At 39.1% G+C, this 4,298-nt stretch overlaps 1 non-coding gene across 1 annotated transcript; it reads right to left on the reverse strand.

Moving 5' to 3' along the window:
- Positions 1 to 936: 936 nt before the first annotated feature.
- On the reverse strand, positions 937 to 1,052 carry LOC123283685 (U5 spliceosomal RNA). The gene has a single exon (XR_006524351.1). It is a non-coding gene; the product is annotated as a U5 spliceosomal RNA (small nuclear RNA).
- Between the last annotated feature and the right edge of the window lie 3,246 nt (positions 1,053 to 4,298).

The following is a 4,298-nucleotide window of genomic DNA, read 5'->3' on the forward strand; positions in this document are numbered from 1 at the left end:
ATCCCCCCTTCCTCCTGGCGCAGAGAGGGAGGCATGGAGATTTCCTTCACAAATGCAATTGTCTCTGATCAAAGGGCAAGCAAATTCCACTCCTCGGAGCCTGCTTCTCATCTGCAGTTTTAAAATTAACCAGCCTAAAATCCTCATCATAAAGTATGGGGGGAAATAATGTGAAACATCTCAATAATTATTTATATTAATTACATCTAGAAATTATAACATTTTGGATCTATTGGATTAAATAAAGTATATTGTTAAAATCAAGTTCACCTGTTTCTCTTACTTATTTAAAGGGACTTCTATAAAATTCAAAATTCTACCTGTACCTCCCATTATATTTCTACTGGACGGGCTGGCTTGTGGCCAAGTAGTTAAGTTCAAGTGCTCAGCGGGCCCAGCCCAGGGTTTCACCGGCCTGGATACTGGGCATGGACATGGCACCCGCTCATCAAGCCATGCTGAGGCGGTGTCCCACACAGCACAACCAGAAGGACCTACAACTAGAATATACAACTATGCGCTAGGGGCTTTGGGGAGAAGGAGAAAAAAGATTGGCAACAAATGTTAGCTCAGGTGCCAATCTTAATATATATTATTCTGTACACAGAATACATTCTATACATTTCTAAAATTTATATATTTCTACTGGAGAGTGCTGCATCAAAAACCAGCCAAGTAAAACTACAAGGCAGCAAAAACTTGTGTTGGACATAAGGCATCACTTTCAAAAAATTGAATGCCGATATAGCTGTGCAGAACTGGGGGTGAAGAGAGTCAGTTTGGTGTATTGGTACAGGCACTGCTACTATGGGAGAACATCCTTTAAAAGTGAAGTTTTTCACACGGAAGTGGACACTATCAGAACAAACGAGTAATGAGAACAAACCAATACTAATCACAGTTAAGTAAGCCATCTTCTTTTAAACCAAAATAAGTAGCCTTGCTAGAACAAGGCCTCAAAAAATTGGTTTGAAACTCAGAATTGTTCCTCTCCACGGAAATCTTTAGTAAAAGGCGAAAGATTTATACGATCTGAAGAGAAACCAGAGTATGCTGAATAGGACCCCTAACTCATTTTTCAGGTAACTACAACTCCTAGTACATTGATGGTGGTTATTTATCACAAGCATTAATACCGACAGAAGTTTATTTAAATACTCTGAAAACAACATTCTCATACTTAGAAAAGTCGAGTAAAAAAGAATTTTTTTTACTTGAAAACAATTATACTGTTTGCAGTGTATTATGGTGTATTATGGGTATGCAAATGAGACCTGAATAATCGTCCTTTGGACTCCGGAAATAGCATTCAAATCCTGGTCTGCAGCCACCTGTGAGGGACGAAGCTGAGGCTTGGCTGTCTGGGATCTAAACTGTGACCTGATCAAGTACAGACATTCTGATTTTATCTATTTATACTTTTGGACTTTGAGTATTTTTTTTTTTTTTAAATAAGAGACTTTTCTGATAGCTGGGGTGGGGGCAGGCTGCGAGGATAGAAAGATAATGGTTAATACAAAATTCAGGACAGTAGTTACCGGCAGTGGGGAGTGAGGGATGTGACTGGGGAAAGGCACGCAGAGGGTCTCAAAGGTGTTGGCAATATCTTTTTTCTTAAACTGGGAGGGAGGCATCAGCATTTCATTTTGTTACTTTTTAATTATATTCATATATAATATATATCATACTCATGAAGATTGTAAATCTTCCTCTTCATTGAGGTCTACTTTAATGTCTTTCAATATAGTTTTATAATTTTACCATAAAGGTTTTTTGTTAGATTTACCATACTCCTAATATCTTGTAGTTTTTGTGGCTAGTACAGATTTTTTTAAACTACAATTTATAATTGCTTATTGCTGGTATATAGTAATGCAGTTGAATTTTACTTATTGCTCTTGCATTCAGCAACCTTAAACTCTTTGTTTCTAACAGATTGTAGATTCTATTAGATGTTGTATGTAGACAAGCATATCATCTGAAAGTGACAACCTTGCTTTTTCTTTTCCAAGTCTTATACTTTTTATTATTTCTTTTTCTTGTTTTACCTAACTGGTTGGGAACTCTGATAGAGATGTTGAACTGCAGCTATGACAGTGGATATTTTCTTCTTATTTTGATCATAGCTTCCATTGGATCACCATGACGTACAAAATTTGCTGCAGACAGGGAGGGCTTCAGGGGCAAGCAGTCCGTTCAGGTGCATAAGGCCCAGTGCTCATAAGGCCCCGGTTCTACTGCTGCCTTTGTAGGGACCTGAAATTGGCCACCCCAAGATATGTCTCTTTGGCATCAGGATTATTTGAGGCTGATTGCTTTTGATAAACTGGGACAGGGAAGGAGGCTCTGAGGAATGGAACTTGCCCTTTGTTAGGAGACATTTACATTTGTAAGGTAAATCTATCTGTAAAAGGTGCCTCCCTCTCTGTACCTGGAAGAAGAAGGGAGATGACATTCTCTCTAGAAACTCTTAATGAATGCCAAAGACAAGGACTTAAATCTGCATTTTATTGTGCTTGCCTGGTAACCTCCTGTAACTGACTTCCCTCCCCCTTCCAACATTGGCATTTCTTTAAGGATTAAGCATCTTTCCTTAGGCTAGGAACTGACTGCTGCGCTCACCTGTGACCACCCAGCTCAAGACAATAGACTTGCCTCCAGCTACGCCCTCTGAGATAGCAGACCCACCACCTGCTGTGTCCATCAAGTGCTGTGCCAACAGGGCAATCTTGTGACTATTGTGGGAGGGACATTTCAATCACATGTGAAACACCCTGTTTGGGGGTATATAACCACTTCGGGAAGAAAGGCCCCGGGCCATGGTTCCTCATAAAGCTTTGTTTAATTTTCTCTTGCTATTCTGTCTCATGTGGATTTAATTCATTCTCCGGCCAGACAAACCCACATTTGGGAAGAGGAAATGTCTTCCTCCCCTCCACCTTCATGAAATTCTTAATAATTTTTGCACAAAGGCTTTGCATTTTCATTTTGCACTGGGCCTTGAAAGGTTTCTGGTAGAAACTCTTTTGATTAAGCTAGTTCCATTCTGTTCCTAGTTTGCTGCGATTTTTTTTCTTACAGGATGGGTGGGTATTGAGAAGATAATAAATATTCTGTTTTAATCTATTAATGTGGAAAGTTACATTCATTGATTTTTCTATGATAAATCATCCCTGCATTCATAGCCTAAACTCAATTGGGCAATGATGTATTTTTGAATATACTTTATTTTTTAGAAAAGTTGTAAATTTACAGAAAAATTGTAAAGATAGTGCAGAGTTCCCATATACCCCACATCCAGTTGCCCTTATCATTAACATGTTATTGTTGGTATGGTACATGTGCTGTAATTAAGGAATCAATAGCCCATAGTTTATTCAGATATCCTTAGTTTTTATCTAATATCTTTTTTCTGTTCAAGGAGCCTATCCAGGATACTACATTATCTTTAGTTGTCATGTCTCCTTGGGTTCCTCTAAGTAGGTTGTGAGTTTCTTAGATTTTCCTTGTTTTGATGACCTTGACAGTTTGGAGGCATAGTGATCAGATTGGTTTGTAGAATGACCCTCTATTGGGATTTGTCTGATGTTTCTCTCATGATTAGACAGGGGAAGATCAGGGAAGACAGGGGAAGATTTTGAGAGGAAGATCACATAGGTATACTGCCGTTGTCATCACCTCACTTCAAGGGTACGTACCATCAACATGATTTATCACTACTGATATGATGGTCATGATCACCTCCAGAGAGGGGAGACAGGTTGGAAGTTGAGTCAATCACCAATGACCAATGACTCAATCAATGATACCTAACTAATGAAGCCTCCATAAAAACCCAAAAAGCATTGGGTTCAGAGAGCTGAAGGGTTGGTAAACATGTGGAGATGTGGGGAGTGTGCTGCACCAGAGAGAGCATGGAAGCTCTGCACCGCTTTCTGCATATCTTGCCCTGTGCATCTCTTCCATCTGGCTGTTCCTGAGTTATATCCTTTTATAATAAACTCATAATCTAGTAAGTAAACTGCTTTCCTGAGTTCTGTGAGCTGTTCTAGCAAATTAATCAAATCTGAGGAGGGGGTTGTGGGAAGCTCTGATTTATAGTCAGTTGGTCAGAAGCACGGGTGACAACCTGGACTTGCAATTGCAACAAAAAAATTATGAGACATACAAATAAACACGAAAGTATGACCCGTACACTGGGAAAAAAGCAGACAACAGAAACTACCTGTGAAAGTAACCAGATGTTGAATTTAACAAAGCTTACAAAGTAGACATTATAAGTATGTTCAAGAAACTAA

This window comes from Equus asinus, chromosome 2, assembly GCF_041296235.1.
Source record: "Equus asinus isolate D_3611 breed Donkey chromosome 2, EquAss-T2T_v2, whole genome shotgun sequence".
Classification (NCBI taxonomy): Eukaryota; Metazoa; Chordata; class Mammalia; order Perissodactyla; family Equidae; genus Equus; species Equus asinus.